Source organism: Micromys minutus (assembly GCF_963924665.1).
Source record: "Micromys minutus genome assembly, chromosome: 22".
NCBI classification, from domain to species: Eukaryota; Metazoa; Chordata; class Mammalia; order Rodentia; family Muridae; genus Micromys; species Micromys minutus.
The window spans coordinates 17026550-17054457 of NC_137957.1; the positions used below are offsets into that span (position 1 = coordinate 17026550).

General features: G+C 44.4%; 1 protein-coding gene across 1 annotated transcript in view; it reads left to right on the top strand.

The window, feature by feature from the left end:
* The window catches only part of MYRFL (myelin regulatory factor like), a gene marked incomplete at both ends in the record, with an annotated part of 113330 nt that overhangs the window by 664 nt on the left and 84758 nt on the right, over nucleotides 1-27908 (top strand). The window lies entirely within an intron of this gene.

Below are 27908 nucleotides of genomic sequence, written 5' to 3' on the forward strand. Positions count from 1 at the left end.
TGTCACTCGGGCTTTCTCCCTGCTCAACATCCAACATGGCGGCGCAGTTGCTCACATTTCACAGGAGGCTACTCTTTTGGACAGGTTAGGAAGACCTTGCCCCTGTTACCTCTTTATGATGTGTGGTTGAGAACTTCAATTAGCCAGGCTCAGACTTCCTCTTGGAAGGGAAAAAAAATGGCCAAGCTTTTACTGGGCCCAGGGTTTTTCATGAAGGTGAATGAGGTTGGTCTAGGGTGCACTTGCTCAAGGACAAGTAGGAGCAGGCTTAAAAAAGTGATTCCGGCCTCTCTTGAGTTTTGTGAACTGCATGGACAAACGAGAGCTTTGGACAGACTGAAGAGGACTAAGGCCCAACAGATGCTGAGCATTAAAGAGGTCACGTCATATCAAAGGTGCTGCAAGACTCCGGGTCACAGCCAAAAGGAATGGGCATACTGAGGTCATTCCTATGGTTTAGATTTTTGCCAGAAATGGCAGGAAAGTCTAAGGAAGCTCCGAGAGTCACCGTGTTCCTTAGATCCTGCATTCGGTCCCCTGGAGTCCTGCCTGCAACTGTGGCCAGGTTTGACATCTGCACCTGGGTCCTGCTTGGAGTGTGCCTGACATTCCTAATGTAAGGCCATTCTCCTGCTGTTTTCTAGGGACACATCCTATGTGACAGTTGCTGAGACATGTTTCTTTAGAAAGAGAAACCCCCATTCATCCTGTAGACATAGAAGGTAGACTGTCTTCTCTTACTACCAAGGAAACCTGGTCTCTGGTCTTTGCTTTTCCTGAAAAAAGATTTTAGACTCACATGGTTCACCTGCTGTACACATAGAGATCTCTGTGATGCTATTTCTGTAAATCTCTTTTGTAGTTACTGGAATATGTTTTCCACACAATGTAAACTTTTATTATTATTTTTATTAATTACTATTGTTATTACAGTTTCTGTTTTAGCCTCAAACTAAACTGGGTAGCCTCTTTGATGGGGAAGGAGCCCATTCTCCACACACAGCTTTCCTCTTCTGAGTGGGTAGCAGGAAAGATGCTAAATTCTGGGGAAACAGAGGTGCCAATTAAAAAAAAAAAATTTCCCTCCGCTACTTAGCAAACACCGAATGCTATGTCAAGCCCACAGCACCTCCTCTGGGTGGAACTTGCAGGGTGTTGAATGAAACTGTTCCCTTCGATTTCAACACTATCCTTTCCCTAAGACTTAAAGAATCAAAGGCTTCTCTAGAACACAGTCAGCAGCACTCGATGCGCTGTGACGAGGTACCTGCTGGTGTAGCCGGATTCCTATCCGGTTCTCGCCGTTTCCAGTCAGACGTCATCTCATGTTGAATTTCATTGGTTGTGAGTGAAACAGGACTTAGACATGATTAGTCGCTGAATGCATGTGTCATATTAACCCACTTTAAAAAAAGTGATTAAAAATTGTTTCGGGGGAGGGATTTGATAACCTGAACTCCCCCTTTGTTCCCCCTTTTTTTGATAAAACAGTTTCAAATCATTCTATTGTAGTACTATTTAATATGTACAGTATAACTTTTAAAGGTTTGATTTTAGTTTATGCGTATGTGTGAGTGCTTGCTTACATGTATGTAAGCAATGGTAGCAAGTGTCCTTAACCACTGACCTAAAGTGTGTGCGTGTATGTGTGTGTGTGTGTGTGTGTGTGTGTGTGTATCTTATTTTATTTTTATTTAATCAAGGTCTGAAAAACCAATAAAACTCTTGGCAAACTGTTGTACATTTGAAAAATCTTTCTCCTTTCCTTGGAGTCTGTCTTAAATAAGGTATTGTTCCTTATAAGGATTTTGATATTAAAGAATTTAAGTTGATAGTATACTCTTGAATTTCAAAGCTTTGCTAGTCAAAGTTTATGCCGATGCTGGGCGTTTGTTTGAAACTGGAGTGCTAAGCCCAGCTCCCCTGGACATCTGGGGTGGCTTTCAGAACCCCAAGCTGTGCAAGGACAGAGACTACCAGTAACAGCCTCTCTAGAAAGCTGCAAGAATGTTTCAGTTTCTGTTTAATGCCCCAGGGCAAGCCATGACCACAAGGGGGCAGTAAAGACGCAGGAAAGGCAGAACTATGGCAGCCGTTCTCAACCTGTGGGTCGTGATCCACAGGGTTGGGGGTGTGTGTGTCCAACAACCCTTCCGTTGGGGTCCACAGGGTTGGGTGTGTGTGTGTGTGTGTGTGTCCAACAACCCTTTCGTTGGGGTCACCTGAGAGTATCTGAAAACACAGATATTCACGTTACAGTTCATAACAGCAGCAAAAATTACAGTTTACGGAGTAGCAGTGGAAATAATTTTATGGTTGGGGGTGGGGTCAGCACAACAGTAGGAACTGTATTAAAAGATCGCAGCGTTAGGAAGGCTGAGAACCACTGTGCTATATGCAAGGTTCAGGAAAATACAGACAGCTCTGGAGCAGAAAGCCAGTGGCCAACTTAGAGTAATCTGGAAAGGCTTCAAGGAAGGTGAGGTAGTTCTGTTGAGTAGAGGGAAAACCCGAGCATACCGTCACCGCTGCTCTATAATATATTCACGAAAAGACCGAAAGAACGGCACAAGCCCCTAGTCCTGTTAACCAGAAGTGTTGAATTGTGGCTCTGTTTGAGGCGCTCAGCAAATCCAAATGCAGGGAAAGAAGAAAGAATTGCCCAGCAGCAAAATGGCCCAGTGAATGGCCCAGAGAAAGTAGAGACAACGAGTCACCTTGGTGGAAAGATTTAGATTCCACTTTATGAGACAGACAAGGACACAAGTTGTCGTAAGTGTCCTTGTATATTATTTCTCCAAAATGAGATGCTGGCTCTGATGGGCTGATGTTTCTGATTTTTCAAGAGAAGGAACGGAAGCCTGGAACAGACACGTGCAGGGTTCAGGGCAGACACTGCCCATTGCTGGGTCCTGGGGAAGACTTTCTTGTAGGCACAGAGTACCTTGACCAGCAGCTAGTCTTTTGATTGTCTGTCTCTCAGACTGGGATCGCCACCTCGTTCCTGTCTCAAACAATCAGCACCCTCCTGGCTTTCTTCTGTTTCAGCAGAATCTGGGCTCACACAGGAAGCAAATGACAAGTGCCCCAAGACTATCTCCCACCTCTAGAAGGTCACGACTTCGAAGCACTTTCAATGTCCGACCCAGAGGGTCAGAGAGGCTACCTTTGTTAAGGGCAGACTTGGTTCATCTCTGCGGCTAGGATTTTAGACAGCATTGCCTCCAGTGTAAAGTCACTCTATAGAGGGAGGAGCTTGTTTTTTCTGCACCACAGCCATCTGGAGACAGCATACACTTCCCAGGAGGTGGGACAAGAACAGACCATGAGAGTGGTTTAGGCTTATCTGCAAACTTCTGTCTGGCGTGGGCAGTTGGTTAGAAACCATGTGGTCTTGGCATGAGCCAGGCAGAACAAACCTCCTCTCGTCTTTTATGCTGGGATCCCTAAAGTGAAGGCGATTTCCAGTTTCAAATGTGGCTTTAAGAGTTCAGCTTGGACCTCGGCATGTACTTCACTTGCTGTGCAACGAGATTAGTGAAAACCTCTGCTACCTGCACACACATTTGAACCCTATTAGGCTTGCAGAGTCTTCCCCCAGATAACCACCCCTGCCCCCCAAGAGAAGGTTCCCATTGATTGCCTTGGCATTACTGGTGCCATCTTTCCAACTTTGAGTTAAGCCTGGTGTCTGGCAGACTCTCCTGTGCCTTGGAATTGTTCAATACACAGTCACTAACAGAGAGAGAACCAAAAAGGGAGGTTAGTCTGCGATTTCACTATTCAGTGCTTACATCTTTTCTTGTTTTGGCTTGGGTTTAGGTTTTGTGAATAATACTTTGTTATATAGCTCAGATTGGCATCGAACTATAAATCCTCCTGCCTCAGCTCCCTAAGCATTGGGATTGCATGCATGTCTCACCAGATTTGGCCTTTTGTATGTTTTAAACCATCACCACCAACACAGGACCATATCGCTTTACCCTTCAGTACTAAACTTTCTTATGGACTTTATCATTAGGTATGAGCCACAGCTTACCAGCAGTAGACTTCGGATGCCAATCAAGTTCATTAGAACTCGTCTAACCACGCCCATGCTGCCTACGGCTGCTTTGATGCCATGGAGGTGGTTTCAACAGAGACCATATGGGCTGTAAAGCCTAAAATATTTACCATCTGGCTTTGTACAAGAAATGTCTGCCAACCCTTAGTCTGCATTAGTAATAATAGTTATTACCTATTGCGCCTTTTTTTTTTTTTGTGCTGAGTATAGGACTGTAATTAAGACCATGGACTTTGAGTTGGTCGTCCTAGCTGGGAATCGTGTGGTTTTGCATTGTGCTATTTCTAGGTCTAGGGATTGAGTGAACCTCTCAGGGTTTGTTTCCCAAGTTGTAAAGAAGAGGTAATTGTATCATCTCCGTCTGTGGTTGTTTTTTAATTGAGCCCGGTGCAAAGGGGTCTTTGCTTATTTTTAGTGTTACCATTTTCTCTGCTTACACAAGTTCAGGGCATCTTTCCTTCTTCCTTGTGAAACTTAATCCTGAAGCCGGATACCTTGCTTAAGAGTCACCCAGAGAGCAAGTGCAAGGTTTGCCTTGCAAGCCTGGTGATTGAGTTTGGATATCTTAAACCCACATAAAAAACCACGGTGCTGTGTCATGTGTCTGTAATCACAGAGGTTGGGACCAACACAGGAGAATTATCCGGAGGCCAGCTAGTCTATAGTAGGCAGCATGGTCGTCAAACGAGAGAGATTCTGCCTGAACAAGCTGAGAAAAAGGGAACAAACTCTGCAAATGCTGACCTCTGACCCCCACACTTAGGCCAGATGCAGGAGAGTGCACGGGCACACATCATTACTAATCTCTCTCTTTGTTTATTGAGCCAGCCATATGGGGGGCGGATAATGAGTGTTTCTTAGGACCCCATTGTATTCATGTGCAGAGCAGAAACTTTGTCCTAAAGGAAGGGCTGGCTTTTCTAGCTTTAAAGAAACTAAGGAAACAAATAAAAATGACAAAGATCTACCTGATATGGTATGGGACCACTAAGGCCCATGTGGATTAGCATGTGCTGCCTCAAGGCATGCTAATATCTGTAAGTGATGGAGAGCCAGCCCTGCTCCTCACTGGCCCATAGCTCTGTGGTACAGGTTGTGGTACATGTGTGGGAGAGCTAGCCCCTTATTACTCCAGGTCTCAGCTGCTGGCTGCTGGCTCAGATGCAGGTGGAGGAAGACTCCTCTTCCTTTGGGGGGCTGGCCACTGGGAATTTTACCATGCTCCAGTGTATATATGAACCACACAAAATGGACTTCTTCTTTTTTTTTTTTTTTTTTTTTTTGTGAGGATTTGGGGGAAGGTAACGGGGAAGGGAATGCAGACATCAGAAATCTGGGAGGTGAGCATGATCAAACCACATTATGTAAGATTCCCAAATAAAACAACACCACTACCAAAAATGGCCACCTAAAGAATTATGAATTAGGGGGCTGGAGAGATGGCTCAGGGGTTAAGAGCACTGGCTGCTCTTCCAGAGGTCCTGAGTTCAGTTCCCAGGAACCACATGGTGGCTCACAACCTTCTGTAATGGGATCTTCTTCTGGCCTGCAGGTGTACACACAGATTGGGGACTCATACATAAAATCTATCAAGCATCTTTTTAAAAAGAATTATGAATTGGGGTTGGAGAGGTGGCTTGGTGGTTGGGGACACTTGCTGCTCTTGCGGAGGATCTTCATTAAGTCCCTGGCACCCATATGGTGGCTTGAAATCCTCTGTAACTGCGGTCCCTGGATATCCAATGCCCTTCTCTTGCTTCAGTAGTCACCAGACAAGCATGGGACATGTATACATATGTGCACACAATCATGGAAAACTAGTGGAGTGTGTTGAGCAGCGCAGAAAGGACTTTCAAATGGAAAGGATGTGATAGGAAGGAAGACAGGCTTTCTGGGGGGGAGGATGCCATGTGTCAGAGTCAGAAGTGATACATGGTGGTGTGATGGGTCTGGAGGTGGAAGATGAAAGTGTGTGTGTGTGTGTGTGTGTGTGTGTGTGTGTGTGTGTGTTTGGGACATCTTGACATTTCAGATAACTTTGAGATGACCAAAGAGAAACGATGGTGAGGCAATTAGCTAACTGAGTCTGAATCCGAAGGGCCAGGACTGCTTTTGAGAGTCTGGGAGTCACCAGCTTAACAGTGAGTGAGGTCTACAGCTTTTGAGATTGGATGAGATCACCGGGAAGGTAACATAGACAGAATAAAGCAATGGCGAGGGCATGGGCCTCTCAGTGAGAGCGGCTTGCAAGATGGGGAGAGAGAGGAACATGAAGTTAAGGTAGAGACAGTGTTTGAAAAGGATCAGATAATGGACCATTCATAGAATTACTTAGATAAAAGACAGTTGCGTATGACCTTTCAAGTGGCTTCCATGGGGGTTGAGGGATGGAAGGTTCTTAGTTAGGGTTTTACTGCTGTGAACAGACACGATGACCAAGGCAACTCTTAGAAGGACAACATTTAATTGGGGCTGGCTTACAGGTTCAGAGGTTCAGTCCATTATCATCGGGGCAGTGTGCAGACAGGTATGGTGCAGAAGGAACTGAGAGTTCTACATCTTCATCTGAAGGCTGCTAGCAGAATACTGACTTAAGGCAGCTGGATGAAGGTCTTAAAGGCCACACCCACAGTGACACACCTACTGTAACAAGGCCACACTCTAATAATGCCACTCCCTGGGCCTAGTACACACAAACCATCACAGGGTAGAAACCAGTTAATGGGGTTGGAAAGAGTGGAAAATGAGGGGCTCAGATTGATAACACTCTGGGGGGAATCTTTGCTGTGGAAAAGGACCTGAAAAACGTGTCAGTAACTAGAAGTTCAGAAGAAGAGAAATATAATTGGATCTGGTTTTGATTTTAAGATGGTGCATGCTAAAGAACTGGTTTCCAACAGTAAATAAGCCAGTCTGGAAAAGCCAACTGAAGACACTTGTAGGCAGTGAACTTTGACCCAGGCAGGCACAGCACAGAGAGCAACTGAACAGAGCATGCGTAGGCAGCAGGACACCACCCATTTCTATAGCAAGAATGGGGGTGGGATGTTCCAAAGAGGGATGGGTGCCGGGTAAATGTCTCAGCTCTGTCTGCTTTGCCTATCACATGTGAGATGTCCTAAGAGAGGCCAGACATTGAGAGTGTGGTAGGAGCTGTTTAAGAATCTGAAATGGGAGTTACACCATTATTGTCTTAGAGGGTGTATTAGCTTCCTAGGGCTACTTTCAGAAATCACGTATCTGGTGGCTTAAAGGATAGATTATCTTCTTACAGTTCTGGACAGAAGTTCGAAACCAGCAAGTCAGCCTGGCATTGCTAACTGTGGTGGCTCCAAGGGAGACTCGCTTCCATGTCTGTCTCTGAGGTGGAGGAGGCAGCCCATTTTTGCTATCTTTGCTTTCTCTGTGAGCTTCCTTCTCTCCTCCAGCGGAGCCCCTCCCCATTCCTTGGTAGGCATTTGTTTATCCCTGACCCTAGGCCACATTCTGATTCAGGTTGATGGCATCATGAGACCGTTGTCTCTCTTTTCCCTCACACTGACTTTCACTCGGGTTTCAAAGGTCTCCTGTCATGACGGGATAGGAAGAACCAGGTCATTAGGCCTGGCTCAAGTCTTTTTGATCTGGATTTCTTCCACCTCTGTGCTATCTCAGCTTCCACACGCTCACCTGTCTCTCCCACTTCCGTCGCGAGTCTCGCACAAACACCCACTGCCACTTTCAGCATGTGGTGATCTGGCTCCTGTAACCATTTATTCTAAAATGTCTTCCCATTGCTAGGGCCTCTTGGAAGTCTTCAGCTGGGGTCCTCTGGGACTTGTGTGTACCCGCCACTGTTGGGATTCTGTAACCCCTCAATTACCTGGCAGTAGCCAGGTATGCTCTGCCCCAGTGACCTGACACTATAAAAGGGGCTGCTTGACCCCTCCTCTCTCTCTTGCTCTTGTGCTCTTGCAGCCTTGCTCTCCCATCTCTATCCCTCCTCTTCCCCTTCCCTTTCCCCCTCTCCCTCCATGTACTCATGACTGGCCTCTATTCCTCTCTTTCTTTCTCTCTGCCTCTACCACCCTCTTAACTCTTCCATGGCTTGAATAAACTCTATTCTGTACTATACCATCATGTGGCTGGTCCCTCAGGGGGAAGGGATTCCCAACATGGGCCCCCCAGAGGCATCTCCTTTGCCCCCAGGCCTTGCCGCACCTCCATGGACCATATGCCCCCAACTCTCTTCATCCTTCCCCTAACATTGGCGCTGAAACCCGGGACTTCATCTTTTCACAACATTGGTGCCCTGTGACTTTTCCTTTCAGTGACTTTTCCTTTCATTGGTGCCCTGTCATCTTTTCCTTTCAGTCACTGTCACCTGTTTACTCATGCACACAGTCCCCTGGTCACATCCATGACATACTTGCTTCTGGCTCTCTTCCCTCTTGTCCCTCTTACTCCTTCAAAGTCAACCCCCCTTCTCCATGTCTGATCCAATCCCCACCACATCTAATTCAGCAACACGAGCTTACCCATGGGTTCCCACTTAGCACAGCCCAAACTGTTGGCAAACTCCAGACCTATGCTTATAGCTCCTGAATGTTCACATGTGGGCTAGACTCACCGTGCTCCTCCTCCTCCAGACCACGCTGTGTCCTGCATGCTCTTTGCTTAACCACGAGTGTGTGCTCCTCTGCTCTTGGGGGGGGGGGTAACACAGCACTGGAGATTGTGTAATTCATGAAGGATGTGCATCTTACGGTTACAGAGGCTTGACAGCTCAAGATCAAGCAAGGCCTTAGCACCTCTTGTTTGGTGAGGACCTTCTTGTGTCCTCCCAGGGCAGAGGGACAAGAAAGCAAAGGGGACGAATGTTGCCCGAGAGCTTTCTAAGAAGAGTGTTAACACCAGGGCTGGAACAACAGCTTGGTGGTTAAGAACGCTGGATGCTTTTTAAGAGGACTGGGTTTGATTCCCAGCATCCACATGGTGGCTGGGAATCTGTAACTACAGTTCCATTGAGTCTAATGCCATCTTCTGGCTTCCATGGGCACCAGGCATGCAAGTGGTACATAGATATACATTGCAGCCAAAACACCCATATACATAAAATAATAATGAAAAGAATCTTAATCCCATCCTGAAGAATGGAGCCCCTGTGGTCTCCTCACATCCCAAAGATCCACCTCTGAAGGCTATCACAAGATGACACACCTTTGAAGGCTGTAACACCCCAACACTTGGATGTTGGAGGGGCTCCCATACAAATGAGCACCTCTCAAACTAGAAGCAGGGTGTTAGCTCTTAATGTCTCATCCGGATTCTCTATTAAATTGGGTTGCCTCTTGAGTGCTGGGGTCACGGGGGGGGGGGCTAACACCCCTAGCTAGAAACTTACCTTTACAATTTTTACTTCATCGTGTGTGACTGTGTACATCTGTTATGTCTTATGAGTGCAGGTGTGCACACTGCTACAGTTCACACATGGAAAGTCAGAAGACAACTTTTGGGAGTCATTCTTTGGGACAGATAGGTAGTAGAGGTCTTTAGTAGAAAACCCAGTGGAGATACAACCTGTGGGTGGATGGAAAACTAAAGTCCACAGCTAAGAGGTCCAGTCTGAAACTCAGGCTGGGTTATAAGATGCTCTTGGAATCAGGACCAATTCTTGAACATCTCTTTGAGATCTTAGTCATCAGATGGGGTGGAAGCAATGGCCTGGAGTGAGGGAGAGCGGCCACTAAAAGATGCTGTCAGGTAACAGGCCTGGGGGTGGGGATGGCAGCAGGCATTCCCTTCATGTCTGGAACCAGAGGTCTTTATAAATCACAGGCACTGACTCTGAACTCTGCATACCCATTTGCTAGTGGTGGTAAGGTGCCCTGTGGTCAGATTGTCTGGGTCCAAATATTGCTTCTTTTGTATCTTAAGAGCTGCCGACAAGGAATTCCTTTCCTAGGAAGGGGTTGTGTGATACTTCATAAGAGAGGCTGAGTGGTAAGATCAGATCTGTAGAGATATATTCCAGTTAGCTTCAGCTACCAACTTGACGTAGCCCAGAATTACCTGATGAGTCTTAACTGAGGGATTGCTTCCATCAGCCTGGCCTTCGGCCATGTCTTAGTTTTCTTAATTTTTTTCTCAATTATGTCATACCTGTGTCATATAACCATTTCTTTTCAACTTGACATAAACCTGGGTGTACTTGGGAAAGGGGGATCCCAGTTGAAGAATTACCTCCAGCTGATTGGCCTTTGGGCATTTTTTAAGTTGGTTATTGATGGAGGAAGGTTCAGCTGGGTGGTGCTATGCCTGAGCAGGTGGGCCTAGGCTGTATAAGAAAGGCAGTTGTGCTAAGCAGGGCAGCCAGACAGCTACTCCCCTCCATAGTCCCCCTCGCTGCTTCTCTTTGTGTTCCTGCCCCCATCTCCCTTAGTGACGCGTTGTTGACTGAAACGTAAGCCAAATCAACCTTCCCCTCCATAGTTGCCTTTGGTCATAGCACCTGTCCTAGAAACAGAAAGTGAATTAGGACATATGTCACGTCCGGCATACAGTTAATATTCAATGAAGTAGTAGCATCCATTTTAAGAAGCGTTACTCTTATAAAGGAGTTTCCTTAAGCAGGCTATGATCAGAAACAAATAAACAAAAAACCATCGTCACTTAGAGACCATTGGATTCTGTGGTACAATGTGCTGTTCTGGGAATCAAGCCTGAGACCTCACACATGAGAGACATGTGCTCTGTGACTAATCTACCATGTAGATCTTTACCCTCAGTCATGTATTAATTTCTTCCGCATTTGACAACACAGTAGGAAAACATTTTCCTCAGCATCTTACAGCCGAGGGGACACATGCGTGCAAGGAATGTAGTGTGTCACTAGATATCAGAGCTGGAGTTTGCGCAGGTGTCACTAGATGTCAGAGCTGGAGTTTGCGCAGGAGTCTGTCTGGCTTGTTGGGGTGTCTATAAGGTGGCTGTAGAATTCATGGCTCCTGCTAAGGCATCCAGACTTTTTTTTTACAGTTTGCATATGAAATGATTCCGGATGGTGAATAGTTGGTACTTTACTGCCATCTGCTAAAGCCCAGCTCCAGAGGCACTGGATTGTGCTCACAGAGCCACAGCTATAGGGCCAGAGAAAAATCACCAATCATAGAAACAGGAGGGCACCAACACTGACCTGTCATGCTTACCTTGTGACAAAACCCTCGGGGGACAGGATTAGGCAGCTAGGTTTACCCTGAAGTTTAAAGTAAATATTAACTCTTGATTTTTGGCACCTGGGGTAGCCAGACTGAAGACAGGGCCCGTATCTGCTACTCCAGGATTAGCAAAAATGGAAAGAAATGTCATGGATAGTAATGGGAAGAATTCTGTTCACGTTATTTCATAGATGGAGTTAATGTCACTTTTACAGTCCAAAGCTCTTAATAGCTTTAAGTCCCAGGAACTGACACACCACCTAGGACTCTTTGGGGGGGGGGGCTAGCAACCTTTCCTTTTACGTGGGACAGCCTGGATTTGAACCTGCTTATTTGCTTTTCTGCTGTGTGATTTAACTGAACTCGGCTTCTGACTTAATCTTTTAGTTCAGTGGGGTTTTTTGTTGTGTTGTTTTATGTTTTTTTTTTTTTTCCCCTTCTATTTGCATGCTGGGGATAACGGCACCGACCTCGTAGTGCTGTGTAGATTGATGCGGAAATGCTGAGAAAGAGGAAATCAATAGTAGTTATTGATCTCTATTATACTGTAACTGTAAAGGAAATCAAAGTGCCTATTTTATTTATTTTGAGACAAGAATGAGTCTAAGCTTATGCAAAGACCTGTACATTTCTTTTTCAAGGAAATAGTCCTGTCTCCAGGGAGTTATTGTAACTTTTGCATGTTCACATTATTTATTGAACCTTTATAATCATAAAATCCATTTATAGCCCTTTATTGCTAAGCAACAAAGGACAAAGTACCGAGTATTTCCTTTTACTATGAAAGGTTCAACTTTTCTATATTTGTCTTAAAATGAGCATACTTTAGAGAGGACAGAACATCCTGTTTCTCAAAGGGCTTAGCTGGCATTTTTGTGTGGAGATAGACTGAAACCTGGAAGGAATACACTGTGATTATTTCGCTGTTCTTAGACAGGCTAAAGCTGTTTCTGCTAATTATGTGGAATGTGAATCTAGAAGAAAGCTGAAGTCGAGCGACTATGAGTTCATTTTAAGGCAAGGTAACATGTTACCTGTGCTCTGTGATGCTCTTGTTGTGAGGCCTTTTCCTTTACCCGGCAGTGGTCCTGAGGGAAGGGTGAGGTGTGGTTTCTGCACATAAAGAGGTATTGCCTGTGGACCTTGATAAGCAACAGGTTATCAAGGCAGGTCACTCAACCCAACTCCTCAGCGTTGGGGAAAGCTGGCTTTTAATTAATCAGCCACTGTAATGAACATCTTTGCTTCAGATAAAAATGTTTAATCATTTCTGTTGATTTTTTTAAGTAGGTAGAGTTTTGAAAGTCTCCAAAGAATATACCACTGTTTAAAGTTTTACAAAGAACTTCGGTACAGCATAATTTTCAGAACTCATGAATGCATAAATGTAAAAACATTTTAAAAGGGTTTATGCAGCTATTTCTCTTTTCACCCATATAAAAACAGCACCAAAGCAGATTAGACTGTTCTGTCTGAACTCTAGTGGCCCTTGATTCTGAGGCGCATTTTATATAGTGGTATGGGGCACTGTAGATGAGGAATGGAGACAATGACCCTCTTGCCTCTTTCTTTGTGGAGTTAGAAAAGTTATTGCTAGTGGGCTGGAGAGATGGCTCAGTGGTTAAGAGCACTGACTGCTCTTCCAGAGGTCCTGAGTTCAAATCCCAGCAAACACATGGTGGCTCACAACCATCTGTAATGAGATCTGATGCCCTCTTCTGGTGTGTCTGAAGACAGCCAATAGTGTACTTATATATAATAAATAAATAAATCTTTTTAATAAAAAAAGAAAAAAGAAAAGTCATTGCTACACCTATGGAGAAGTCCCAAATGTCATCCAGGCAGGAAAAGGCAGATAGGATTCTAAGCCTCTTAAAATTCCCTGCTGTGACAGCCAGTCTCTGTCCCAGAGAGCAAATGCCCTGCAAGGGGGATTTGTGTGAGGCTGTGGCACTAAGAACTGTCAGTTAGGAACAGGTTGGTCCTGTTTGGCCAGAAGATGGAGGCTTTAAAACCTCAAAAATAAACAACAACTACAATAACAAATGTGAAAATAAGAAATCCAGACAAAAAAAGAAACTCCTATGTACCCATATGTACATACTACTTGCTGCCTGGGAATCTCAAAAGCTGAACGTGGTGAGCGAGGTCAAGCCTATGAAGCAAGGCCAAGGATTTCATTCTCTTTATATTCTAGCATTCTACGGAAAAGCCAAAGATCTCTGTGCCGCCTGTTTCTATGTTCTCACCCCGACAGTTCATTCCCAGTCTGTTGTAGAAATTATTTAACCTCAATCTGGGGTTTCTACTTCACCATCGACCATTTAGTTCCTGGATAACACACATGCATGCACGCAAGCGTGTGCACACACACACAATACTTACTGGGCAACTGTGCTGTTGTGTTTATGTCCCAGCCAACAATCCTATTATATCACTTATCATGTTTCATCCGGGCTGCTCTTACCTCCAATGAACCAACCTGGATGGCCATTATTTCATGACTCATCTAACCCATGGTAGCTTTTTCCTCTCTTCACCTTCTTCTCCCCCTCCTTGTTCTCCTCTGACTCCAAGCCTAGGACCCCTCTATACAGGCTGGTTTTATGTGTCAACTTGACACCAGCTTGAGTTACCACAGAGAAAGGAGCCTCAGTTGGGGAAATGCCTCCATGAGATCCAGCTGTAAGGCATTTTCTCAGCTAGTGATCAAGGGGGAGGGCCCAGCCCATTGTGGGTGGGGCCATCCCTGGGCTGGTGGACCTGGGTTCTATAAGAAAGCAGGCTGAGCAAGCCAGGGGAAGCCAGCCAGTGAGTGACATCCCTCCATGGCCTCTGCATCAACTCCTGCTTCCTGACCTGCTTGAGTACTAGTCCTGACTTCCTCTGGTGATGAACAGCGATGTGGAAGTGTAAGCTGAATGAACCCTTTCCTCCCCAACTGGCTTCTTGGTCATGATGTTTGTGCAGGAATAGAATCCCTGACTAAGACAATCTCCTCTGCCAGGAATTGGCCACTGGTATCTGTAGAATGATGTCATTATACAACAAAGCTGAGGTCATATCTTACACTGGTAGAAATCTTTCTAATTGATACAAAGTTGAAGTTATAATCTTGACAGTGGTATAGAATTTATTTGATACAGATTTGAGGTTTTTTATTGGTATAATTTCTTAATGATTTAAAATTGAGATTAGTATTGTTGCTTTCATATACAATACATTTGGGTATGCAAGGCTTAGACCCAGTCCTATTACTGCTATTATACACCGTTTTTAGTTGATTAAACAATATGAGTTAAGGGCCAGATAGAAAACTCCTGGTTCTGAGCCAATTAAAAAGGTGTCTTTGAGACATTTTAATTAAAAATGGCCAAGAATAGTCAAGGCTTAACAGTTCAGAAATGCTTTTTGTAGTTAGATGGTTTTCAAAAACATCAGAAATTCATAAATTATAACTTTAAATGTTATTTGTCTTATGTTGAGACATATCTGCTCCTTACAGTTCCCCCTTGGTGGATTTAATGAAAGAATTAATCATCTCTACCTTCAGGTGAGGTATACTTTGTGCCTAGGCAGCCACTGGGCAGAAACTGCCTATTTCTTCTACAGACTAACACTGTCTAGAAAGGGACACATTTTGTAGAATAGTTGACAGATAATCTCTGTGGAGCCAAAAGTATTAGCCCTTCAAGATTTCTGCATTTCAAATGTCTGTAAGTTGATCCTGGGCCAGAAGGCTGAAGACTTGTTCTCACATGTTGCTAACAGGGGACTGCTAGTGGAGATTTGTCTTTACAACCTGTCTCAGCTCTGGAAGCCATATTAGGCTTCCTATGTTTTTAGATATTTGACCATCTGAGATTTCTGATGGAGTTGAAGACTAATTTAGTTTTATAGTCTATCCAAGCTAATTAACTTTGAGAAAACAGAGTCATTTAGAATATTTTTAAATGGTAATAGTTATACACAGGGGAAACTTGCATTTGAGGGAAAAGTTTTTTTTTTTTTTTAAGTAAACAGAAAGGATGATATGTAGGATGATGTCATTATACAACAAAGTGGGTTGAGCCTATCATTGGATGAGAAGAAAAGGTAGGCGGGGAAAAGTCGAGGAAAGAGGAAGATGAGGAGAAAGCAGGAGATTCGAGAGGTGGCAACATGGAGGCAGATGTGAATGTTTCTCTCAGAGCACCTCTAGATGGATAAGGTTGTTATGATTATTTCTAAGGGTTTTATGGCTCAATTTATCTTATCTAGGTGGGCAGTTTATATTTTTGCCAACTGGTTGTAAGCTTATTGTATAGAGGGATTGTGGCTTGAGGATTTAACATATAAACCTGTTTGATAAGTTATTGATTATTGAGTCATGAGTTTATCGGGCCTGTGGAACAAGATGTGTGGGTACCAAGCTTGGGAACTAACCGCCTAGGAGATTGTGCTTGGCTCCGCACTGGAGCGGCTCCTGGCACGGCTCCCATGGAGTAAGACCTTGGGGACTGGTAATGACAGAATCGTTTTAATATTCACCACAACAGGTATCTTTATTCACCAATCAGAAATAACTTGGGGGCAAGGTCACATAGCATCACTTGTGAAGATTCTGGGACAACCAGGTCTGGGAGGTCTGCATTTAACATTACAATACATAGCAAGAGTCCAAACCTCAACACCAGTCCATCTTCCATGATTCCCTCTCACCCATTCCTAACATGCTTGTTCACAGACCTCAATCCCCATCCATTCATTGGCCCCTTCTCAACTCTGAGAGGAGTTTATACATTTACAAAGCAAAATTTTATTACATTTATTATGTAACTGTTGAGTATCTGGATGGCAAACACCCACTATGTGAGCCCTGGGAGATTGAGGTCAGGTCACCAGGCTTGGAAGCAACCATGTGAGCTATTTAATCTACCTTTAGTTTACACAAAACATGAAAAATGTACCTTAAGTATAAGTTTATACATATAAAAGTACACATATAGCAGAATAATCTATCTCTCTTTCTCCCCCCCCTCACCTATTGATTCTATTTAATGTTGTTCATATGTATATGTGTTTAGGGCTGACCATTTGTTTTAGGGCTTTACTGCTGTAAACAGGTACCATTACCAAGGCAACTCTTATAAGGACGTTTAATTGGGGCTGGCTTACAGGTTCAGAGGGTCAGTTCATTATTATCAAGGTGGAAACATGAAAGCATCCAGGCAGGCATGGTGCAGGAGGAGCTGAGAGTTTTACATCTTCATCTGAAGGCTGCTAGGATGAGAGTCTTAAAGCCACACCCACAGTGACACAGCTACCCCAACAAGGCCACACTTTCTAATAGTTTCACTCCTTGGTACAAGCATATACAAATTTCACACCATTTCAGATTAGAAAACCTATCAGGGATTTTATTGCTGGAAAAAACTGATTCTTCCTCTGTTGGCAGCCATTGATAACTTGTAGCTCTTCATCTGGAGTGTGGGTTTTTATAAAATTTCCCCTGCCTACATGAGCAGGTGTCATTATGTAGGTCTTGTTTACAACTATATTGTAGAGACATATGCTGCTCTCCTGTCATGCCTAGCAGACACTTCTAGCAGCACACAGCTTGGTCCTCCAGTCCTAACAACCTTTCTGCTTCCTCTTACACAATCTCCCCTGACCTAACTTAGATGGTAGACATTTCATTGTAGATGCGCCTATTGGGACTTGGCATTCCATGGGCACTTAGTCTCTACATTATGAGCAGTTTTGGATCTCTGTCAAAGTCTCCATCTGCTGCAAAAAGAAGCTTCTTTGATGAAGATGGGAGCTACACACGTGTGTGGACATAGATAAGTATTTAGATTGCTGTCAGAAATTACATTGGTTTAGGAAGATGGTAGCAGTTGGTTCTGTGATCTTTTCATCCAGGGGTAGTTGGCTAGGTTTATAGCACCAGGAATGACTTTCCTCTATTGAACAATTAGATAGCTGTTGGTTATCCCTATGACAAAAGTGTCACTATTGCAGAATTGCGTATATCTTACTGGGCTAGTCATTATTGATGTTTATAGGCCTTGCAGTGGGGTAGGACTATTGATTGCATTTCTCTCTTGGCAATCTGCATAGCCCTTTCTGAGAACTAGCACTCAAGAAGGAAGTGTCCAGATCAAGTCCAGCTCAATTCTTCCAAGTCCTGTGTCTGAGGTGCATAGTATCTTCAGCGTAGGATTCTACCTTTGAGCTCTGAGAGGCAATGAGGGGCAATGGGAAGAGCCCGTATTGTTTGGGGAGTCTCTTGGATTCTCCTGATCTCAAAGAGAAGTTTCTCACACCTGGCACTGGACTTTCTGTTAGATAACCTGTGGCTCATGGGAGGACATTGACATCTATATTTTATAACTTCATTTTATCTACTTATCTTCTACCTATCTATTATTATCTCTCTATCATCTATCTGTGCCTATCTGTCAATCTACCTATAGCCTATCTATCTATCTATCTATCTATCTATCTATCTATCTATCTATCTACCTACCTACCTACCTACCTACCTACCTATCTATCTACCTACCTACCTACACATCATCTATCTATCATCTATCTACTATCTATCTATTGTCTATCTATCTGTCTGTCTGTCTTTCTGTCTGTCTATCTATCTACCTGTCTATCTATCTATCTATCTATCTATCTATCTATCTATCTATATATCTACCTGTCTATCTATCTACCTACCTATCTATCTATCTATCATCTATCTATCTATCTACCTGTCTATCTATCTATCTATCTATCTATCTATCTATCTACCTACCTACCTACCTACCTACCTATCTATCTATATCTATCTATATCTATCTATATCTATCTATATCTATCCATCTATCCATCTATCCATCTATCCATCTATCTATCTATCTATCTATCTATCTATCTATCTATCCATCCATCCATCCATCCATCCATCCATCCATCCACCCACCCACCCACCCACCCACCCACCCACCCACCCACCCATCTATCTATCTATCTATCTATCTATCTATCTATCTATCTATCTATCTATCTTGGTTGTTTGCCTTTACTGTAAGTCTATTGGTAACTAGTTTGCATGTCAGAATGCATACCATGTTCACAGACTGTGTGTGAAAGTCAGAAGTAAACATGCTATCCTTGGAACTAGAGTTACAGATGATATGAACCATGATGGAGGTGCTGGGAATCAAACTTGGGTCACCTCAAAGAGCAGCCAGCAGCCGGTGCTGGCTTGAATCATGTTTGTTTTTAAGCCTTCCTTGTGCCACTTAAAATTTTTTTCAGCTTTTGTTCAAGTTTATCAGCTTTTGTTAAAGTTTATTAACTATAGTTAAAACTAATACTGGTTAACAGGCAATATTTAGTTTAAACCTTTTTAGTACCTTATTTAGTATATGTGTGTAATGGATTACACACAAGTGTTCATGTGTTTAGAGTGAAGTATGAATGTCTAATTCTCGTGGGCTAGAAGAAGGCTTTTAGATGTAAAGATCCTGGATTGATGGAAGGATGGATTTAGACTCCCAGGAAAGAGAGACCCCTGCTTAATATCTATTTTAAGTTATAAATTTAAAAGTAGTATAAATTTCATAGTCTATCACTGAAGACACTGAACTACTTTGATCAAATAATTGTAGGTCAAAATACAGTAGATCTCTTTCCCTCTCTGATTTAAATACTGTCACTCACTAAGAAGAGGAACAGATCACGCAGGGGCAGCTTCCAAGACAGAAACATCAGTTCTTTACTATTTATTTTGAATGTGTTGGGGGCAGAAGACACAGCTGTGTGGAATTTTAAGAGCATCAATGCGAAAGGCCCTTACAACATTTTTAAGTTACATGTGGCTGGCACCGTCTGCAGACGGGCTCAGCACCTGTCCTGTTCAACGTAGCTTTATCTGCCTGGTCCTCTGAGTCCTGCTTAAAGAGCCCCCGGATCTGAGAAGGGAGTCTCTGAGCCAGCTCTGTCACTGATTGCAGGTACCATCAGTCAGTCCTCCTAACTGCTTTTCTCTCCCTCCTTTCCCTTGTCCTGGTAAGTCAGCAACTGCCATTCTCTGCCGAAACAGCGTGGTCATAAAGGAGAAACGTCTTCGTTCACTGAACAGCACAACCCCTTTAATACTAATCTAACAAGCTGCATAAGTTTTCATTAGAAACACCATTGTTTCTATTGACTGTTAGTGTTGTTGTTGTTTTTTCTTTTTTACCAACCATCTATTCTGCTGTTATTCTGTATGATTCTATAGGAAGTACTTATATAGCAGGTGACAATGACATACACGCAGGCTCTTACAATGACCAGGACTGTGTCTCTGACAAATGGGGAGAGTAAAAGATGGTCTGATAGAGAGCAAGATTGCTGTGTCACTTTTACACAGAAAGTAAACATTAAGAAATACTTGCAAATTGATTTAACATGGTGATGGCATATTATATGTTTAGAGCTTACTAAACATTTTTTTTTTCTGACCAGCCGGCTCTCTAATGGCTGGCCCGAAGGTTCCTTTGCTCTTTCAGGCCCCTCCTGGGTACTATCTGTCATCTTTTCCTTGAAAAAAGCTGTCAACTTGACATAAATCTAGAGTCACCTGGGAAGAGGGAAACTCAACTGAAGAGTTGCTCAGATCAGATTGGCCAGTGGCCACATCTGTGAGGCATTTTCTTAATTGTTAAGTAATGCAGGAAGTGGTACCACAGTGGATGGTACTACTCCTAGGTCATTGACCCTGGGCTGTATAAGAAAGGTGGTGGAGCAAGCCGCAGGTAGGAATCTGGTAAGCAGCATTCTTTTATGCTCTGCTTCAGTTCCTGCCTGTATGTTTCTGTCTTGAATTCCTGTCTTAGCTTCCCTTGGTGATAGACTTTAAACTGTAAGCTGAACTAACCCCTTTTCTTCCCTAAGTTTTTATTGTTTAACATAAGTGTATTAGTTAGGGTTTTACTGCTGTGAACAGACACCATGACCAATGGAAGTCTTATAAAGGAGAACATTTAATTGGGGCTAGCTTACAGGTTCAGTCCATTTTCATCAAGACTGGAGCATAGCAATGCCCAGGCAGGCATGGTGCAGACAGAGCTGAGTTCTACAGCTTCAGCTGAAGGCTGCTAGCAGAATATTGGCTTCTAAGCAGCTTAGAATGAGGGTCTTAAAGCCCACACCCACAGTGACACGCCTACTCCAACAAGGCCACACCTCCTAATAACGTCACTCTTGGGCCAAGCATATACAAACCATCACACATAGCAAACAAGAAGCAAAATAGGCATGGGTCTCTGTAGATTAATGTTAAGGCAATACATGATTAGACAGGGAGAGGAGGTGAGAAAAAGAAGAGGAAACGGAAGAGGAGGAGTCAGAGGAGAAGGAGGAGAGGATGGAACAGGAGGACTATTCATGGCAAGTGAGAGGGATTTCTTAGGAGGGGAACAGAGAGTGTGGTGGTAAATCTGCCCAAAATAGACCTCAGCTCGTTTTCCTAGTTACTGAGTTGTGTTTTCATTGAATGGGTCTATTTGGGTTGAAAAGGAAAATGCAACAAATTGTCAACTAGGTTGAAAAGGATATTGAAACAGGTCTCACAACATCAAGAGGTGACCTGTGTTCTGAAGAACAAGGACACGGCGGTCCTAGTCTCAGTCGATGGCTTTATGACCACAGCCCTACATTTGATTTGCTATATCAACACTTCCTCATGATGACTTGCTAAAGGACACACATCCTTATCTATTCATTCCCAAGCAAGGCCAATGCAAAGCCGTATGCTGAGCTCACGGATTGCCATCTTGTCAGAGCTGCCAATCAAGACCAGACTCCGTGCTCCATGCGTGCCTGCCCCCTTTAGGCCTGATACTCGGAGAACTTACCTAATCTATATTTATCCAAGTTACGAATGGCATTACTGAGGATGGGAGCCGGGTCTCTTCATACGAAACGCCAAGCTTTTCTCTAGGTTAGCCTTTTGGGGGGACTGTTGCTCTCTTCCTATACAAGCCACTGGCTCTCAACCTTCCTAATGCTGCCACCCGTTAATTCAGCTCCCCAGGCTGTGTGGACTCCCAACCAGAAAATTGCTTTGTTGCTACTTCATAGCTGTAATGTTGCCACTGTTATGAATCCTAATGTAAATATCTGATGTGTGACCCCTGTGATTCCCCCCCCCACGAAGGCGTCTCGACCCACAGGTTGAGAACTGCTGCTAAAGTCATCAAATTCCATGGAATTCTAAAGTATTGTTGCTGCCATTCTCTACCCGTCCCTACAACTCGGGTCCCCACCTCTGACCTATCACTCTCCCACTGAATAAGATGCTCTTCTCTGATGTGTCTCCTTAGTGTTTCACTGTCTACTGCCTGTGTTCTCGATGGGCCGCTCTGCTCTTCCTTGCCTCACGGGGGTGGGGTGGGGTGGAGTGAGGTTGCCCACTCTTGTCTCTGTGGAACCCCCGAACACAGCACCTCACCGGATACTCTCCGAACGAGTGAAGGAATGAACAGTTCTATTATGTGGGCATGCGCAGGTGCTCTGACGGCCCCTGAGCTCTGAAAAACCCAGAAGCCAAGTTTCCAAAACCCTTCTCTAGAAGGCTGTGTCTTTGAGCGTTATAGAGACCACATATGGAAGCTGCCCCTGACGCCCAATGTACTTAAGCTCCATGTTCGCTCCAATTAAATACGGATTGATTGTCATCTTATCTCCCCGTTACCAGTCATTAAAGCTCCAGGTGACTCATACCATGTTAAAGTCCAGAGCGACCGTCCCGTCCTGCTCTCTGTGCTGGGAAAAGCTGATGAGATCTGGCTAGATCAATGTAAGATTTCCATACAAGGAGACTGGAAAGTGCAGACACTTGGGACAGCAGCTTTTCTTGGGTACATTGTCCCGATCCTCACCCTATACAAGTTACTCTTATCACTGTGGTGGGGTACCTGGCAGGAGCCATGTGAAGAGGGAAGGATCTATGAACTCTCAGCACTCAGGGAACACAGCCTGGCAATAACATGGCTTGCTCCACAGTGCTAGGAACTTGCAGCTTGCTTGCATTTTGGCTGACTAAGAAGCAGAGTCTGAACTGGGATTGGAACAGGACTGAAACTGCCAAGGTCCACTCCTAGTGGCCAATGTCCACCAGCTGGGTCTTCACAACAGTTCTACAGCCTTCCCCAACAATGCTGCTAGGCTGGGCTCAAGCATGCAAACACGGGCCTTGTAAGAAACATTTCACACTCAAGCATAAACATCACAGAGAATGTCCAAGACTCTCTCCCTTGAGGTCTGAGCTTCTCCTTCCCCAGGCTGTTCACCCCGGCTTCCATTCAGTTCCCAGGCATCAGCATGACTCTCAAAGTGGAGGGCTAAGGAATCGGCTGCGCTCCTGACCAGTCTCGAAATCCAGGGCTTTATCCTTACAAACCTCTCACATGTGATGGTGTGTGGGCAAATACTTAATAGCCAAGTTTCTGGGAAGAAAAAAAAAAAAAAAAAAAAGGTCAGCCTCCCCACCCCTGTAGCATTTTGATGACATAAACATTCTTCTTATGGCCAATTTTAAGCTAGTAATTCAATGTCACTAACTACAATCTTGGGATAAGAGACAAATGTCCCAGTTGGTTTCATCACCCTGATGCACAGGTCCTACTTTCTGGACCGTGTTTCCAGTGAACTGGATCAGAGTCATATGCCACTCAATAGCCCAGAAGCTGCTCTTGCTACCTGCATATTGAACCCCAATCGCAGAAGCTTCTCCTGACACCATTTCATGCTGCTGAGTCATCTAGGTATCCCACAATCCCCTGCGCACATCTTTAGGTATCCCATAATCCCCTGCGCAGGTCTTTAATAGTCACTGAATAACGATAACCCCCGGGGCCATGTTTTAGATGTTGTATTTGTTGCTATGAGGTTTTGATGTTCATTTTTTTTACCCCCAGCGGTCTCTGAGCTTTTTTGAGCAGAGAAATTGATGGTAACAATATAATGTAGCACTTACGGTTCCTGATTAAGCAATTTTTGCGCATCATCTCATTTAAGTCTGGCAACTTGCAGAGTACGGCTGTTACTATCGCTTTATAGATGGAGAAACTGAGGCCCGCCAGTCTCCCAACTGTAGGCTGAAGGACCTTTCAAAATTACAAATGTGTCCCTTTTGCTTCCCTGCTTAAAATGTGTCATCTCGCTACCTAAGCTTTCTGCTTAGGATTGTGTCAGTTAACGTTTGTGTCACCGAGGTCACACATGGCACATCCAACTCTGATCCAGGGGATATAGACCATCATGGTGGAGAAGTGGCTCATGGCCTCAGTGGCAGGAACAAGAGTCAGCTGACCACACTGTGGAAGAAGTGTATGGTTTTTCACATTTGTATCAATGTTTCACATTGTTTCTAACGATAATTTCGACAACTCATCTATGTAACAAACTTAATATTTATTGACTAACCACCATATCCCAGGTCATGTTCTGGATCAGTGGCCCTCAACCTTCCTAATGCTACAACCCTTTAATACAGGTCCTTGTGTGATGGTGACCCCAATGTATAGAATTATGTTATACTTCATAAACTGTAATTTCACCAGTGTTATGGATGCTGGCTAACCAACGCACGATTCCCAACGGGGTCAGGACCCACTGTTCTGGATGGCTGTACAGTAAGAGTTCATCTTCTAGAGGAGCTTACAGCTGAGTGGGGACAGCAGACACACAACACATAATTGGCACCTGATTAAAATACAGAGATTCAAAGCTGCTGGTGAGCCCCAGGGAGGGCCTGGCTCTTTTTCTCAGACACATTTGTTACCTGCTTCCTGTCTCTGAGAGTTGGAACTCGTTTGCCTATTTCCTTCAAGATACATCTTTCTGACACTCCTACCGGGCCTATGTAGCTTTTCTTCCCATGAGCAGGACCTTGGCTGCCCTCTCAGCCATGAAGCCTCCGTGCAGACCCAAGGAGACTCCAGGGGACAACGAGCCATCTGGTGGGAGGAGGGACATGCAAGCCGGGTGATCTAGGCAAGTGTTTAAGACCTTTTGAGCAAAGTGATTATTTCTAAAAGCTCACGATTTATTTTAAGAGCCATCTGAGACGTGCTCTCTGTGTGTAAAACCTCCTGAAACCATTTTATCTGACACTGGGAATTTATCTTGTTGAGTTATTTCCTCTGGGTCTGGGAAGCACAGATGTGATCTGGACTCCTAGAGAAAGCCGTCTGCAGCAGGGATCATTACTCTGTGTTCACTGAGCATTGGGATAAACTGTGACAGGCAGGGCCCACTTCTGCTGTCCCTCTGGGGAGGGGAGCAGGGTAATAAAGACCAAGTGGGACATTGGGGACCTTCAGGAATACAGACACACCCTATTTCCACCTTCAGAAGGGTCTGTGTGTATGCACGTGTGTGGTGTGTGTGTGTCTTAGGGGAGGGGTGCTCTATAAAGCAGATGGGATGCCAGCAGGAACTTCCATGTGAATCCAAACAGATTTCTCTTTCCATCTACTTGGCTTAGCACTTGGCTTGTCCAAGGCCCAGCGAGGCAGTAGAGCAGGTTAAGTCCTCTCAGCGGTTGGTTGGGATTGCTGGCAGAGACAGCTTACCCAGAGTCACTCACAGTGTATAAGTGACAAGGGGGAGCCAACCCAGGCCTGGCAAGTTTTCAAGCTGACCTAAAACTCACTATCTAGCTAGGATGAGCTTTTAATTTATGTTCCTCCAGTCTCTGCCTCCCAAACGTGCCTCCACGCCTGGTTTAAACAGCACTGGGCGTGAAACCCAGGGCTTTGAGCATGCTAAGAGAGCATTTGATCAAGCAAGCTACATCCCCAGCCTTCTGCCTTGACCCTTATGCTTGCTCTCAACCCGCGCCCCCCATCCCTACCTCTCAAAGCACAGGTTCTGCCAACAACCCTCACCCTTGTAAACTTCGTGGTTCCAACAGCCACTGCCTGGGACTGAAATAAAGGTTGAAGGACATAAGAAAAGCAAAGTCTAGGTCTAGTCAGGTACAGAGTGAAAAGTTGACATGTCTTTGGAAAGCTGCAGTAGCATTCAAATGCCTCTATCTCCCAGTCTTGTTCCCTTAAAACCCCTTTGTGTAAAGCAAGGGGCCCTTTGAAACTGTGAGGCACATCAATTCTCTTCCCAAAGGCTTCTGGTCCTTTGATCTCCTCATTTCTATGCCCCAGGTGCTCTGTTCTGGGAGGATTCGATGCCTACTTAGCACAGATCCATTGTTCTTACCCTTGTCACTCCTTCTGCCCACCATGCTCCCTCCTTGATGTTTGCATAACTGGCTTCTTCATAGAGGCTTCAAAATCCGAATGATGTCCTCTAAGGCAGCTCTATTACCACCGCTTGACTGTATCCTGGCTACTTCTCTACATTGTAGGTATTGTACCCAAACACTGCTTAGCAAGACACTAGAAAGGTTCCCTTCCCTTCCCTTCCCTTCCCTATCCTTCCCTCATTCCTTCCTTCCTTTTTTTCTCTGTCTTTTTTGCTTTCTTCTTCTCACACTTGTGTGTGTATGTGTGTGTGTGTGTGTGTGTGTGTGTGTGTGTACATAGCTCACAGCATGCAGATAAAGGTCATAGAATAACTTGCAGAAGGAATTATCCCTTTTCTTCTAACCACATAGTTCCTGAGATTAAACTCGGATTATTAGACTTGGTATCTTAGTTAGGGTTTTACTGCTGTGAACAGACACCATGACCAAGGCAACTCTGATAAGAACAACATTTAATTGGGGCTGGCTTACAAGTTCAGAGGTTCAGTCCATTATCATTAAGGTGGGGAGCATGGCAGCATCCAGGCAGGCATGGTGCAGGAGGAACTGAGAGTTTCACCTCTTGTTCTGAAGGCAAACAGAAGACTGGTTTCCAGGCAGCTAGTATGAGGGTATTAAAGCCCATGCCCACAGTGACATGCCTAAGACCACATTTACTCCAACAAGCCACATCGGGAAATAGTTCCACTCCCTGGGCCTAGCATATACAAACCATCACACTCCACTCCCTGTCCCCCACAGGCTTGTTCAAACACAAGTCTATGGGGGTCATACCTACCCCTATCATAATAAAAAAGTACATTTAGTCCAACTTCCAAAGTCCCCATAGTCAATAACAGTCTCAACAATGTTAAAAGTCCAAAGTTCAAAGTCTCTTCTGAGATTCATCCAATCACTTAACTGTAATCCCCAAGGCAAGACAGGAAACTAGCTGGGCAAACTCCAAACTCTGCATCTCCATGTCTGATGTCAAAGCTGTCTTCAGATCTCCATAGGATTCAACTCCATTCAAATTCTTGGTGCCCCTTTAATACTTGAACCATATATTTTGTATTTTTCCTTCCTTAGCTCGCTGCTTTCCATTAAACTAATCTTCATAAGACTCAGCCAGAGAACAAAGGCTCTGTTGGACTTTCTTGAGACTTCATATGTCAACTCGATTAATCTAAATCTCTTTATCTTAGCCTTAAGCAGACTCTTCTGACAATGGCAAAAAATAGCCACATTCTTCACCAAAATACCATGAAAACAGTCTCTACATCACACACTGAAAGTCTTTTCCACTGAAACTTCTTGGCCTAGGTCAACACAGTTCAAATCACTCTTAGCAACAGAGTCTTTCATATTCCTTCTAGGATGACCCATTAAGTCATACTTAAAGCATTCCACTGATTTCCAAATCCAAATCCCACACCCCCAAAAAAAAGCATGGTTAGGCCTATCATAGCAATGCCCTAGTCCCTGGTACCAACTTCTGTCTTAGTTATGGTGAAACAGACACCATGACCAACGCAACTCTTACAAAGAACAACATTAAATTGGGGCTGGCTTACAGGTTCAGAGGTCAGTCCATTATCCTCAGGACAGGAACATGGTGGCATCCAGGCAGGCTTGGAGCTAGAGGATCTGAGAGTTCCACCTCTTGTTCAGAAACAGGAGAAGACTGGCTTCTAGGCAGCTAAGATGAGGGTCTTAAAGCCCATGCTCATAGTGACACACTTCCTCCAAGGTCACACCTCCTGATAAGAGTACCACTCCCTGGGCCGAACAAATGCAAGCCATCACACTTGGTGACAAGTGCCTTTTCCTATCATCCTGCTGGTCCCCATGGAAGGTTCTTGTTACTTTTTTTGTTCCTATGTCTTCAGCACAGTGCACAGTGCTTGGCATATGGTGACCACTTAGTAGACTCTGATTGACTCAATGGAAGATGATGACATGTGTACTGTCATCTGTATCCTAGCCTTTCTTCAAAGTCGATCTAAAGGCTAAAGGCCATGGGACCATTTTCTTAGTATCACATGACTTGTCCCACCCATTTTTTGCTCTTCAACTCACATACAAATAGAGCTGGTTGTGTTTCTTCTCCGCGAGTGTGACCATTCCAGAACACATAGAGAGAAGGAAGCCTTCACGATCCTTTTGTGAAGCCAGCACAAAATGTAAAAAACGCTGGTGTGAGAGGGAAATGAAGTATATTTAAATCAGACCTGAAAGAAGAACGCACAAAATGTATCGAGCCCTTTTCAACTGCCTAGCACCTATTTCAGAATTCAGTAAGAGTAAAGAGAAGCCTTTGAAAGGCTTCCTACCACCGGCCACCGCCAGAAAACAGCACTCCACTTGTTTCAGATTC